The sequence below is a fragment of the Gossypium arboreum genome, chromosome 2 (genome assembly GCF_025698485.1).
Source record: "Gossypium arboreum isolate Shixiya-1 chromosome 2, ASM2569848v2, whole genome shotgun sequence".
Lineage (NCBI taxonomy): Eukaryota > Viridiplantae > Streptophyta > Magnoliopsida > Malvales > Malvaceae > Gossypium > Gossypium arboreum.
Window position 1 is genome coordinate 41151822 of NC_069071.1, and position 16027 is coordinate 41167848.

The 16027-nt window shown below is 40.1% G+C and overlaps 1 long non-coding RNA gene across 1 annotated transcript; it reads right to left on the minus strand.

The window, feature by feature from the left end:
- Window positions 1-1234: 1234 nt before the first annotated feature.
- LOC128283525 (uncharacterized) lies at window positions 1235-14313 on the minus strand. Its single transcript, XR_008273888.1, has 2 exons — window positions 14120-14313; window positions 1235-1524 (listed from the first exon to the last, which is right to left on the minus strand). It is a non-coding gene; the product is annotated as an uncharacterized LOC128283525 (long non-coding RNA).
- Between the last annotated feature and the right edge of the window lie 1714 nt (window positions 14314-16027).

Here is a 16027-nt window from a genome sequence, read left to right on the forward strand (position 1 = left end):
CACTTACGCTAATCAAAACCATCTCAATTACATTAGCTTAAGTAACCAAAATATCTCAATTGAAGTCATTAATTATAATTGACTTACTTGATAGAAGTAATCCACCATACCGATTGAAACTCGCGCTTTTATCACTTATGCCTTTACTGTTGTCAAATCCTTACATGAAAATTTGAGAAATTCCAATACTAAAATCACCACATTACCAAGATCAAATCGGAAGTATAGTCATGCTTGCCATGATTATCATGAGCTGAAGAATGCACTTCGAACATAAGTCATAATTGACAAATTATGGATTAAAGATAACAAGAAAACCGAATAAAGAAATCCAAGATAGATACTATGCCAGAAAATCGAAAACCAAACTCATAGAAAAATATGGAAGATCTCGAAAATTCCTCAGAGAAAAGAAGTCCAGAAGAAAACATCATTTAATCCCACTGGAATCAAATATAACAAGAACAATGTATCTTCCCATACATATATATCAAATGGAGCATCAAGTAGAAGAAACAATATCATAATATCATAAATATCCTCTCATCAATTCTTATTAGATGAAATGTAATAAAATGCTCGAGGAAATACAACAATACAAATTATTAATCAGTCAGACTATCAATGCTTCTATCTAACACCAGGATTAGAAAACATTCCCATATAACAAGAATTTCTTCAAACAACAGCCATAGAAATTTTTCTGAGAATGGATAAATACATAGAACATCTCAGAAGAAACTGTTAAATCTGTTCAGCCGTAACTGTCACACTCAGATATTACACATTTCAAATATCATTTCCCACAACTAGTTCTGCCATCACAAATTTCATGTTAGACCTTTCACTAAAGAAGACCAGTTCTAAATAAATTTTGATTTACACTTTTCTCGACCTTGTATGTAGCACCCCAAACCCGGCCCAGAAGTTATGGCTGGATCCGGCATGCCACATCAAAAACGTAAAAAAAAAAATTTCCATTCTAAGTCCAGAAAATCGTACTTGATGTTCAAAAGATTAATTCATTAAGGGTTAAAGCGAACGGAAGCTGTGCACCAGGTAAGAAACCGGAAAACAGGTGGTGAGTCCATCGGACTGCTTAAGTACCAAGCTCCCTTCGGATCCAATCTTAGACATGCATATCGCCATTGCCACACCTTAACGTCATGGATATTTCTAAGAAACCGATTTGATTAAGTCATTTTTAGGAAAAGTGATTAATTTTGGAAAATACTTTCATTGCGGAAGCTTTGCTTGTTGTCGTGTTATTTTGAAATCAACTGTTGTTTTTGAAAACGTGCCCTAAAGCTATCTAATTTCAACAGTTAAAATAAGTATTACCTATCTTAGTAATACATATTAAAACCATCAAAAATAATTAAGCGGCCTTATTACATTTAAAAACCCAAAACTTCAAACGTAAATAAAAGGATGTCCAGTTCACCAGAAGAAAATCAAACTTTCAGAACGGGTGGCCACTCCGAATTCCCTCACAGCTCCAAGCCCACTATGGTTGGGGATTACCTGCGTGGATGAAAATAAAAGGGGTGAGTTTGGGGAAACTCAGTGTGTAAATTAACCCAACCATAGCCTATATCAGCTCAAACCACAGAAATAGAATAAGTTGGCCTTAGCCCAGAACAGAATTCAGAATAAAGCCCATAGGCCCATAGCAGAACAGAACAGATATTACATGTTTATGCAGAAACCCAACCATATCCAACCGTATACACCCCCGTACCAACCTTACACCGTGTGGGGAGACAACTCGACCCACCCAACCGCTACACACCATAGAATTTGCAGCATGGCTGCCAGAACAGATAATGTGACAGAGTCACTAGATACAGATAATCGTGGCAGAGCCACCAGAACAGATATATGTGGCAGAGCCACCAGATCAGATATTTGTGGCAGAGCCACTAGATCAGATATTTGTGGCATAGCCACCAGAACGCTTCCTCCATAATATAACCCATGTCCCCATGCAACAGATATATAATCATGGCATACATCATACGTAATCGATCGTCATGCTTTTCGGTCAAAATTAACCCTAGGGGTATAACGGTAATTTTACACTTAGGGGTATAAAAATAATTTTTCATACATAGGGTATTATAGTAATTTAGCTACTTTTAGCGTTTTCATGCATATCCTAACTATTTACGTACTATCGAACACTTTCACAAGATACTTATTGAATTGGGCCCGTTGGCCCATGAACCCGATCTTTGGCCCATTAAGCCCAAATTATCAAAATTTACTTAAATCAGCATCGCAGCGGTTTATTACTTTAGGTTACCAAATATACAAACCCAACTATTTTACGAGCATTCAGACATCATAAATTCCCAAAATACCGACTTTTCGGCATTTCGCTTTTCGCTTTTGCCAATCTAGTCTATGAGAGGGTGTCGTTATAAACACATTTGCGACGATATCGATTGAGATCCACACACGAAGCGCCTACAAATTGGATTACTAACACGTTAATCTAACTATTCAAATACGAACTACGATTAACCCCTTACAATATTCGCCAACCACACCTACAGATCATAGTAAGCTTATAAGAAATCAATAAGCAACTCATTAACAAATTTTTGTTAATGTTTACCACATAATCATAATTTCACTGCAAGCTATCTTCCTGAGCAACAGTCACTAAATCATTTATAACTGGAGCTACGAAACTCCAAATCAAGTGCCGTTAATTTTCCCTGAAAATAGACTCATATATCTTCTATCCATAAAATTTTCAGAATTTTTGGTTTATCCAATAAATACCAGATTTTTCTCAAAGTTTCCCATATTTCACTGTTTGACTAATCTGACCACTCTTCATTACGAATCAAATTTCTCATTGTACAGAATTCAAAATATGTTCTTGTTTATGTCATTAGAAACTAGACTCAATAAGATTTAATTACATAATTTATTCAGCTTCTAATTCATCTCTCACAATTTATGGTGATTTTCCAAAGTCACGTTACTGCTGCTATCCCAAGCAGATTTATTACCAAATCACTCTTTCACACATACCTTGCATGCATGTTATTTAAACATGTATATCACCAATCAATCATCACATATCTATGATTTTACTTTATTATAATCTCTATTTCATCATTTTAAAGCACAACATGTTAGCTGATTTTTGTAACACCCTAAACCCGGCCTGGACGTTATGACCGGATCTGATGCGCCACATTGATGCGTTCAAAACATTCCGTATTACTTAGTTTGGAAAAGCTGAGTTGGTGTTGTAAAAGACACTTTTAAAGGTAGGTTAAAGTGAATAGAAGCTGTGCACCAGGTAGGAAACCAGGAAAAAGAGGAGGTGAGTCCGTCGGACTGCTTAAGTACCAAGCTCTTCCCGGATCCAATCCTAGACATGCACACCACCATTGCCACACTCTAACATCTCGTATAATTTTGAGAAAATCGTTTGATTATGTCCGTCTTAAGAAAATGTTTAAGTTGAAAACGTTTGTTTAAAATATTTATTTCCTTGGAAAAACATTTACTTTGCGGAAACTTTGCGTGTCATCGTGATCTTCTAAAAATCAAGTAGTTTTTATAAAATGAACCCTAGTGCTAACCAGTTTAATAATCCCCAAAATAAAAATAATTAAAAAGAGCGGCCTTATTACAACTTTAAACATAATAAAATAAAATAATCCAAATTAAATGCTAAACTTATTTAAAATTAGCAATCCATCTTCATGGCCACTCTGAATCCCTTGACTCCAAGTCCACCAACTAGGGCTCACCCGCAAGGAGGGAAGAGGAAGGGGTGAGTTTGGAAAACTCGGTGTATCTGAAACCCATCCAAAGCCCAATTCAGCTCGAGCCCATTGGGCCTAAGCCCTATTCAGATAACAAGACACGATGGTCAAGCCCTTTTGATCACAAGAGCAAGGCCTTAGCCCTTTTACATAACAGTGTGGCCCATAGGCCCGCTCAAAGAACATGAGTATCAATGAAACAATGAATGCAAGCCCATCCGGGAGACTACTCAACCCACCAACCGCTACACTGCCCCGTACCAGCCCTACACACCATGTGGGGAATATCTCAACCCACCCAGCCCTACACACCACAGTTGCAGCAACGCTGCTCAAATTTCAGTCAGTTGAGGCAAAGCCTCCAGTACGTGGATGAACCACTTTCAGTACTTCCTCCATTAATACCCCAATCCCATGCAACAGATATTAATAAATGTATATCATGCAAAATACAGTAGTAATCAATCAAGCAGTTCAGCCAATTTAAAACCCTAGGGGTATATCGGTAATTTTGCTCTTTAGGGGTAATTTCGGTAATTTTGCTCTTTAGGGGTAATTTCGTGATCTACGCTACTGCACAAGCTAATTCAGTAATTTTTATCAGTTTTATGCAATTTGATTCCACCATCTACCTAACAGGCTAATTCGCCCATCTCTTACCCATATTGGTCCGTAAGCCCATTGGGCCCAGTTTTGGCCCATCGAGCCCCTTTTTCCGAAATACGCTAAAACGTCACGCGAACGTGCTTACCACCTTGCGGTGCCAGATCTAACAATTCCTCTATGACTTGAGAGCATTCACATACTTACATGACCATGAAATGCCGGAATTTCGGCATTTCGGCTTTTGCCGAATTGAACTAAGAAAGGGTGTTGATACACACCGATTCATGACATCGCTTTCGAGATCCCTTTCGATGTCCTACAATTTATTAGCACAGTTCTTATTTACAAACCATAATCACTAAACCCCAAAACTTACTTATCCATGATCGAACCATATCCCTAAAACCTTTGAAACCTTACCTTTTGCCAAAATCGATAGTTAGCTCGAATCCGATTGCTCCAATGAACCACGCCTTAGATTCAACGCTTAAGAAGACTCTAGTCACCGAAAGAAAACATCAGCTAAAGACTCTTAGAGCCATATGCCCAAATCGACACCTCCCTAATTTTAGGGACTTGACTTTTCTTAACTTTGCAACATAAGAACAGATCGAGATGATACGTACTTACCCCTTACTCCCACTTGATTTCCACGCAATCTAGTGTAGATTTATCTATCAAACGACGGTAGAACTCGATTCCCCAAAGTCTTGAAGTTTCGCTATAAGCCCCCAAATCTATGGTTTTTCGCTTTTGTGTGATGAAGAAGATGATAATGTGGGGCTACAACCTTGAAGTAGAATTGCGGTCGAGATCTAGGATTAAGAAAAGATAATTGCAAATTAATAAAAACAAAAGAACATAGGAGAACACGGCTTTGAATAAATCGGCACAAGCAATGATCACGGATTTGGCTTTTATGGATTCGCAAAAGTATTGATGAATAGCAGGTATGATGAATAGTTTTGAAGAAGAAGAAAGAAAAATAGAAGAAGAGGAATAGGGAAGGTGGTAATTTCGGCTAGAGAGGAAAAAGAGAGGAAAAACAACCCTAAGGTGTTAAAGCGGAAGAAAATGGCACCACTCAATACCCTAAGTGCCGAAATACTAACAACATAGCCCCCGCCGATTTTTCCCTCTTCAATTCCCATAATTCGCCAACTCCTAGCCTCATCCAAATCCTTAAATCTCTCCCTTATCCCTCCTTAATCCAAGCATTTAAACCGATCCAACTCTCCTTTAGCGAATCCACGAACTCCAACACTTACCCTCCCGCACTAAAAAATAAATGCATCTATTTGCCAACACAGGAATCGATCCCTTGCCTTCAAAGCTCCACACGCCACTTTTCTAGGAGCCTAGTGGCGTCACCCTTGCCACTTAACCAAGGCTCTTTTGTGATGCAATTTACCCATCACTCCACTTAAGGCCACTTAGCCAGAACCCCTAACTCCTAAGTCTAAAATTCCAAAAATTCAACTGGGTTTTGGCCAACTCATGGGCCTTCTATAAGCCCATTTACCTACTCAAAATACTAATTCCACATCCAAATACAGAATTTTAAAATCTTTACAAAATATTGAAAATCGCGAATAAACTCGAAAATCAGGATGTTACAACTCTACCCTCCTTAAAGAAATTTCGACCTCGAAATTTTACCTTATCAGAACAGTTGAGGGTATTGTTGCTGCATAGCCTCCTCAGTCTCCCAGGTAGCTTCCTCCTTGCCATGGTTTCTCCAAAGTACTTTCACTAGTGGAATTGATTTCCTTCTCAACATCTTGACGTCACGATCAAGTATTTGCACAGGTTCCTCTTCGAAGGTTAAATCTGGCTGTACTTCAATTTCAAAGAATCGGTATGATATGAGTTGGGTCGATCGATACCGCCTCAACATGGATACATGAAAAACGTCGTGGATACGATGCAGTTATGGTGGCAACTCTAGGCGATAAGCCTTGGTCCAACCCGCTTAACAACTCGGTAAGGCCCAATAAACCGTGGGCTCAGCTTACCCTTCTTACCAAATCTCAAAATTTTCTTCCAAGGGGATACCTTCAAGAAAACCATATCCCCCACAGCGAACTCAATCTCTTTACGCTTCAAATCCGCATCGACTTCTCTATCGACGCCTCCTTTAATCGACCCCTTATCGACTTAACCTTGCTTTCGATGTTCCGCCACCAATTCCGGTCCAAGCACTCGTCGTTCACCCAACTCGTCCAACACGTCGGCGTCACGACATCTTCGCCCATAAAGCGCTTCATATGGTGCCATCTGAATACTTGCTTGATAGTCTGTTATTGTACATAAACTCCGCCAATGGTAAGTAGTCCTCCCAACTTCCACAAAAATCGATGATACAACCTCTCAACATATCTTCCGAACACGAATAACCCTTTTCGACCGTCCATCATGCGTGGGTGAAAAGTGCTAAAATCCAATCGTGTTCCCAACGCTTCTTGCAACTTCCGCCAAAACCGAGGCGTAAACCTAGGGTCTCGATCGAGATTATTGACACTGGCACCCCATGCAATCGCACTACCTCCGCCACATATAGCTTAGCCAACTTTTGTAGTGAGTAGTCGGTGACGAGCGGTATGAAATGAGCGATTTTGTTAACCTATCCACAACTACCCACACCGAATCTTTCTTGGTGGGTGTCAAAGGTAACCCACTCACAAAGTCCATTGTTACTCTTTCCCACTTCCATAGTGGAATTTTCACTTGGTTGTAGTAATCCCGACGGCAGTTGGTGCTCACCTTAACCCGCCGCACGTCCGACATTTCCCAACAAATTCAATCACCTCTCGTTTTAATCCCGCCACCAAGACACCTCTCGCAAGTCTCGGATAACTTATTCCCTCCAGATGCATGGCACGAGTCCACCATGAGCCTCTTTTAGAATTAACGCCTCAATTCAGGATCCTTTGGAATACAAACCCTTCCACGAAAACACGAACTCCTTCACTGTTCAACCCAAAATCCTCGTTCTCACCACTCTTAACTTGTCGGAACCAAGAGCTAATGAATCATCCTTCAACTGCTTTTTCCTTAATCTGTTCGGTCCAAGTAGGCCTTACTTGCGATTCGCCAACAAGCTTCCATCATCGAATAGACTTAATCGTGCGAACAAGGCTCTCAAATCCGTAACAACCCTTCGACTCAATGCATCCGCCACCACATTAGCCTTTCTGGGTGGTACTCTATCGAACGATCGTAGTCTTTAAGCAACTCCACCCACCTTCGTTGCCTAAGGTTCAACTCCTTCGAGTCAACAAATACTTTAAGCTCTTATGATCTGTATATGATGCACTTCTCCCCATATAAGTAATGTCTCCAAATTTTTAACGCAAAAATCACCATTGCTAGCTCCAAATCATGCGTAGGGTAATTCACCTCATGAGCCTTAAGTCGTCGTGATGCATAGCGACCACCTTGCCCTCTTGCATCGAGACGCAACCTAACCCCACATGCGACGCATCGCTATATACGGTGAAGTCCTTCCCGGACACCGGTTGAATCAATCTTGGCGCTTTGGTCAATACCTTTTCAACCGATCAAAAGCTTTTTGTTTTTCGGTCCAAACAAATGGTACTCCTTTCCTTATGAGTTTTGTCAAGGCACCGCCATCACCGAGAAACCCTCCACAAACCTTTCAGTAGTAACCCGCCAACCCTAGGAAACTCCGAATTTCGATCATCGACCTAGGTGGCTTCCATTCCGAATAGCTTCAATTTTACGAGGATCCACCTTAATCCCCGGCAGAGACCACATGCCCTAGGAAGGTTACCTCTTTCAACCGTAATTCACACTTGCTAAATTTCGCATAGAGCTCCTTCTCCTTAACACTTGCAAAGACAATACGGAGATGCTCATCATGCTTCGCATCCGCTTGAGTATACCAAGATATCGTCGATAAAGACGACTACAAACCGATCCAAGTAAGGTTGGAATACTCGATTCATTAGATCCATAAAAGCTGCAGGTGCGTTCGTTAGCCCAAACGGCATGACCACAAACTCATAATGTCCATATCGAGTTCAAATCTTGTCTTATGAATATCCCTTCTTTTACCCTTAGTGATGGTATCCGAGCGAAGATCGATTTTGGAGAATACGAAGCTCCCTAAATTGATCGAACAGTCATCAATCCTTGGTAGTGGATACTTATTCTTAATCGTCGTTTGTTCAATCTGGCGATAATCGATGCACATGCGCATCGTTCCGTCCTTCTTCTTTACAAACATGGGGTGCTCCCCAAGGAGACACACTAGGCCTAATGAAGCCTCTATCTAATAGCTCTTGAATTTGAGCCTTCGCCCACCAACTCCTTGATTGCCATCCTATAGGGTGCAATAGAGACCGGAGTCGTCCCTCGGTAACAAATCGATTCCAAACTCAACTTCCGATTGGGAGGTAATCCAGAAGCTCTTCCGGAAAACATCCCGAATTCCCTAACAGTTCTGATGGTCTCCACAGTTAGATCCTCAGTTTCAGCTTGACTTACCAAAGCCAAATATGCCTCGCATCCCTTGCGCATCAGTTTCTCACCCTCAACGCCGATACTACATTGGATAAGTAATCCTTCGTTCTCCAATGATCATAACCTCTTCATCATTGTGATTCTTAACACCATCCTCTTAGTTGCACAATCCAAAGTTGCCTTATGCTTGGTCAACCAATCCATCCCTAGGATCGATCGAATTCTTCAAATGGTAACTCCATCAAATCCCCACAGAAAACCTTGCCTTGAATCTCCAAAGGCACCTCCTTGAAGAGTTTCTCTACCTTAACCGAATGACCTAAAGGACTTATCACGACACCCCACATACGGTCTCCTCGAAGTGCACGCCCGGTGCCGTAAATGTTATATGCCACATACGAATGGGTTGATCCCACATCAATCGAGAAAAGATAAGGTACACCATAGATAAAAACGCACAGTTATGACATCAAAAGCGTCACCCTCCTCAGCGGTGACGAGCAAAGATACACCAAAGCTGGCCGACGAGCATCCGCGTTACCAATACCCCGCCGGGTGCCCCACGTCCACGGCCATTACCTCCGCTGACCTTGTCCACGACCTCTTGGCGCGGTGGTCCATCCCTCTGAGTTGAGCGGTCGCTCGCCCCTTGTTCGCCACTTGAGTGGAGTGGCCTCCTAGGACAATCCTTAATCCTATGCTCCTTAGACCCACAACGAAAACAAGCCCTTAACGCTTCCAAGACTCTCCTTGATGCATTTCGCGCAATCTCCACAAGCTTGCGGTCTACTGTGTTCACCGGAATCGCCGAACCGGTTCCCCATCCTAGCTCTCTTAACATTTCGATTACAAAGACCACCGGTCCAAAGATCCCTCCTGAACCGATTCCGATCCTTATCACGATTCCTCCGTTCGGTTTGCTTCACTTCCTCACTATCTTAGCCTTCTCTACCAAGGCAAAGTGAAATCTCGCTCCCTCTGCGGAGCTATGAGCACCCTTAACTCATTTCTAAGGCCATCCTCAAAATGTACGCTGCGCTCATATTCAATGGAACGATGCCATTAGCATACCGACTCAATCGTAGAAACTTCGCCTCATATTCAAGAATGGTCTTATTTCCACGAGTCGATTCAGAACTCCTTCTGCGTGCATCTACATAGCTAGCTCCAACATATTTCGCCTTAAAGGTCTGCATTTGAACAGCTCCCATGTTACCCTCTTAGCTGGGTACCTTCTCTCACAAGAATCCACCATCGACACGCTTCATCCCGCAAAGAACGACATCGCCCTTTCAACTTCGCTCTCCGAGCGGTCCGGTCGTCCATGATCCGCTCTGTGGCTTCCAACCAAGATTACCACATTTGGGGCCACTCCAGATACGCCCTAAAATCTCACTCAGTTGGTTCAAGTCGTTCGAAATGGACCCCTTATTCATGGGTCCGACGTTAGCTCCGCCACCCTTTCCAAAACCCTCAACATGGCACGAGACAAAGCGTCATCCCTGCGGCCGGTCATACGGCCCATTTTCATTAATCGGTGGTGGGCGTACCCGCCACCGGCACGTGTTCAAATGACGCCGATCCAGCTTGAGTGCTACCTCGGCCTCGACCACGACCTCTTCCTCGAGTAGCCCTTGTACTCATAACGATTTATCGATTACGAATTTTATGACATTAGTTTCTTGGTTTCTTTGCTTAATACCGAATGTCTTATGAGCAGATAAAGTTTTAAAGTTATTTCGCGCAATCATAATTTAGCTATGGTTCCATCTTGTAGTCCTAATACTACATCATCAATAGCTCTATCTCTAAGGCTCGAACTATCTACGATGATATTTACAAGACAAGACAAAGTATATATATAGAGCGAAAGATACTTACAGACTTGGTGTGGGATTCATGTGCCACTCATTTATCGTCTATTTAAAATTTCAAATACCATGTTTTTGTTTACCGAAAATAAAAGATTTTATTTGAAAACACTTTTATTTTAAAATGATTGATTTAACCCCGCTTAACAAATAGAAAAAAACTTGAACATCTTGAAAAACTTACCATTTCTAAAAATACCCTTCTTAGGCCCAAGTTTTTGAAAAGATTTTGAACCCGATCCTGTACCGAGTTGTTGCAACCAGGCTCGATACCACTAAATATAACACCTCAAACCCGGCTGGACGTTATGACCGGATCGATCGCCACATTGATGCGTTCAAAACATTCCAGATTACTTAGTTTGGAAAAGTGAGTTGGTGTTGTAAAAGACACTTTTAAAGGTAGGTTAAAGTGAATAGAAGTCGTGCACCGGTAGGAAACCGGGAAAAAGAGGAGGTGAGTCCGTCGGACCGCTTAAGTACCAAGCTCTTCCGGATCCAATCCTAGACATGCACACCACCATTGCCACACTCTAACATCTCGTATAATTTTGAGAAAATCGTTTGATTATGTCCGTCTTAAGAAAATGTTTAAGTTGAAAACGTTTGTTTAAAATATTTATTTCCTTGGAAAAACATTTACTTTATGGAAACTTTATGCGTCATCGTGATCTTTTAAAAATCAAGTAGTTTTTATAAAACGAACCCTAGTGCTAACCAGTTTAATAATCCCCAAAATAAAAATAATTAAAAAGAGCGGCCTTATTACAACTTTAAACATAATAAAAATAAAATAATCCAAATTAAATGCTAAACTTATTTAAAATTAGCAATCCATCTTCATGGCCACTCTGAATCCCGCCCAGCTCCAAGTCCACCAACTAGGGCTCACCTGCAAGGAGGGAAGAGGAAGGGGGTGAGTTTGGAAAACTCAGTGTATACAGAAACCCATCCAAAGCCCAATTCACTCGAGCCTATTGGGCCTAAGCCCTATTCAGATAACAAGACACAAGAGGTCAAACCCTTTTCGAATACAGAGCAAGGCCTTTGCCCTTTTACATAACAAGATGGCCCATAGGCCCGATTCGAGAACATGAGTATCAACAGAAACAATGAATGCAAGCCCATCCGGGAGACTACTCAACCCACCAACCGCTACACCGCCTGCACCAGCCCTACACACCATGTGGGAATATCTCAACCCACCCAAATTACACACCACAGTTGCGACAGCACTCAAATTCGATTAGTTGAGGCAAAGCCTCCAGTACGTGGATGAACCACTTTCAGTACTTCCTCCATTAATACCCCAATCCCATGCAACAGATATTAATAAATGTATATCATGCAAAATACAGTAGTAATCAATCAAACAGTTCAGCCAATTTAAAACCCTAGGGGTATATCGGTAATTTTGCTCTTTAGGGGTAATTTCGGTAATTTTGCTCTTTAGGGGTAATTTCGTGATCTACGCTACTGCACAAGCTAATTCAATAATTTTTATCAGTTTTATGCAATTTGATTCCACCATCTACCTAACAGGCTAATTCGCCCATCTCTTACCCATATTGGTCCGTAAGCCCATTGGGCCCAATTTTGGCCCATCGAGCCTCTTTTTCCGAAATACGCTAAAACGTCACGCGAACATGCTTACCACCTTATGTGTCGATCTAACAATTCCTCTATGACTTGAGAGCATTCACATACTTACATGACCATGAAATGCCGGAATTTGCATTTCGACTTTCTTAATTTAACTAAGAAAGGGTGTTGGTACACACCGATTCATGACGATCGCTTCGAGATCCCTTCGATGTCCTACAATTTATTAGCACAGTTCTTATTTACAAACCATAATCACTAAACCCCAAAACTTACTTATCCATGATCGAACCATATCCCTAAAACCTTTGAAACCTTACCTTTTGCCAAAATCGATAGTTAGCTCGAATCCGATTGCTCCAATGAACCACGCCTTAGATTCAACGCTTAAGAAGACTCTAGTCACCGAAAGAAAACATCGTTAAAGACTCTTAGAGCCATATGCCCAAATCGATGACCTCTCTAATTTCGGGGACTTCGCTTTTCTTAACTTTGCAACATAAAACAGATCTCGAGATGATACGTACTTACCCCTTACTCCCACTTGATTTCCACGCAATCTAGTGTAGATTTATCTATCAAACGACGGTAGAACTCGATTCCTCAAAGTCTTGAAGTTTCGGCTATAAGCCCCCAAATCTATGGTTTTTCGACTTTTGTGTGATGAAGAAGATGATAATGTGGGGCTACAACCTTGAAGTAGAATTGCGGTCAGAGATCTAGGATTAAGAAAAGATAATTGCAAATTAATAAAAACAAAAGAACATAGGAGAACCTGGCTTTGAAGAAATCAGCACAAGCAATGATCACAGGATTTTGGCTTTTATGGATTCAGCAAAAGTATTGATGAATAGCAGGTATGATGAATAGTTTTGAAGAAGAAGAAAGAAAAAATAGAAGAAGAGGAATAGGGAAGGTGGTAGTTTCGGCTAGAGAGGAAAAAAGAGAGGAAAAACAACCCTAAGGTGTTAAAGCAGAAGAAAAACGGCACCACTCAATACCCTAAGTGCCGAAATACTAACAACATAGCCCCCTGCCGATTTTTCCCTCTTCAATTCCCATAATTCGCCAACTCCTAGCCTCATCCAAATCCCTTAAATCTCTCCCTTATCCCTCCTTAATCCAAGCATTTAAACCGATCCAACTCTCCTTTAGCGTAATCCACGAACTCCAACACTTACCCTCCCGCACTAAAAAATAAATGCATCTATTTGCCAACACAGGGAATCGATCCCTTGCCTTCCGAAAGCTCCACACGCCACTTTTCTAGGAGCCTAGTGGCGTCACCCTTGCCACTTAACCAAGGCTCTTTTTGTGATGCAATTTACCCATCACTCCACTTAAGGCCATTTAGCCAGAACCCCTAACTCCTAAGTCTAAAATTCCAAAAATTCAACTGGGTTTTGGCCAACTCATGGGCCTTCTATAAGCCCATTTACCTACTCAAAATACTAATTCCACATCCAAATACAGAATTTTAAAAATCTTTACAAAATATTGAAAATCGCGAATAAACCCGAAAATCAGGATGTTACAATTTTTCCCTTTAACATCTAAGGCACATGCATGCTCATTTGTTTGGCTCAACTTCACCTATCTTCTATTTTTCATCAAAAGAACATGAAACAACAACCATTTCCTTCATTTTATTCATGACTAAATGCTCACAACACAACTAAAAAATCAAAATATACTTCAAGAGTTAAGGTAGAATCAAGAAGAACTCATGAACCTCAAAATAGAAGCAAGGTACCAAGAACTTACCTTCAATTTTCCTCCTCCTAATGACCAAATACTCAAGAGATTTCTCCTCTCCTTTCTCTTCTCTAACTTTCAGCTATGATGAACAAAGATGGACAAAACTTTGTTCTTTTCACCCCTTTTTCTTTTAATAAAACTTCATATTTCATCCATTTAATTCTTTAATACAAAAGACATGAAATTCTTATCATGAAACATTTACCTAACCCATTATCATGGAACATTTACCTAACCCATTATCATGGAACATTTACCTAACCTATTATCATTGAACATTTACCTAACCTATTATCAATTTGTATCAATTTGTACCATAAATTATGGATATCAAGTGTACATTTTGTCTATAACAGCATGATGGCTGGCCACTTCATGTAAAATGGGAGGTTTGTCATGCAAATCCTCCTATTTTGCACTCCTATTTATTTGGCCACTTCAATTTAGCCTATAGCATTTTCAAAAATTTTCACATAGGTCCTATTTCATAATTTCACCCCGTTTTTCTTATGGAACAAAAATTAACTAAAATTGTCGGGTTCTATCTTAAGTTTGGGCTTTCTAGAGGCCCACTAACATAATTAAACCTATGCCAACATTCACAGAATTCCCGAAAATTGGGGCGTTACATTGTACCTGAGTAATTCAATTTACCAAAGTAAATTCATTCTCTAACTAGTATAGTGCATAGCTCCAATAATCTTTATGTCAACCTGATACTTATCTAGCTCTGACTTTACTTATCAACTCATTCTCAATCTCTAATCATACTTATAATTATTCTATCATTGAACTCTTTGGTTTTTTTCAACTGGGAGCTTATTCAGTACAAATCTCATGAAATTCCATTATAGGCAACGCTTCGATAAGGGGGAGAGGTTGTAGGGCCTTTGACTCGACTTTTTTATACATATACATATACATATGACACAACTTTCATCATCATAGCAACATCATCAAAATCATGTCATTCATTTCTGGCAACGCAACATTCATGTTGGTTTACACCAATTTTCCGATTATCCCATTTAGACAAGTATACTTATGCATGTATCATATGTTTTCTGGATTTATCCATTCATTTAATCAAATAAGTCATGCTCATGACATCACATAAGGGCCAAACAAACATGAATATTTGCATCACAATTGCAACTTTCACTTTGTTATCATTATATACATATCATTAAAATCATATAATTCAGTCGAAACAATTTAACATAGATAAGTTCATTTCGTTATAATTCTTTATCTCATAAAAATATCATTAACATTCATCAACATTCAATGTCCAATCAAGAAAATGACATTTTCATCCGTATCATGATATTATGAACCCTTACTCATACCTCTACAAATTTCTATTTATCCCATTCAACTTGTCAAGTAAGCCAAGTGCACTACATCATATGAGCATTAAGCAAATATAGATATTTATCACAACATAAACTTTCATATCACGTGTTATCACATATATATCATAAACTTTTATTCATACTTTTCTGAACCGAGACTTATCATAATCATAATATTACTCAAATACCTTCAATCACCTTGAACATGGTCGGTGCAGCTCGATCGGAGAGTACCTTTATCTAAATAAGACGGCGCTCTTACGTGTCGGGAGGCATCACACTATCACAGATCCGTGGCATGTATAACTAGACTTTTACACATGCTAGGTTAGTCTGAGAACCGACTAAACCATAGCTCTGATTCCACCAATTGTAACACCCATTACCCGTATTCAAAGCGGGAACAGGGTACGAGGTATTACCAGACTTAACCATACACATAGACGAAAACCAGACAATAAAATTTCATTTAATTCAAAACTTTTCAAACACATGCATAGACTCATATTTAAAGATATATAATGTGGCATAAATGAGCACTTACACATACATAATCATG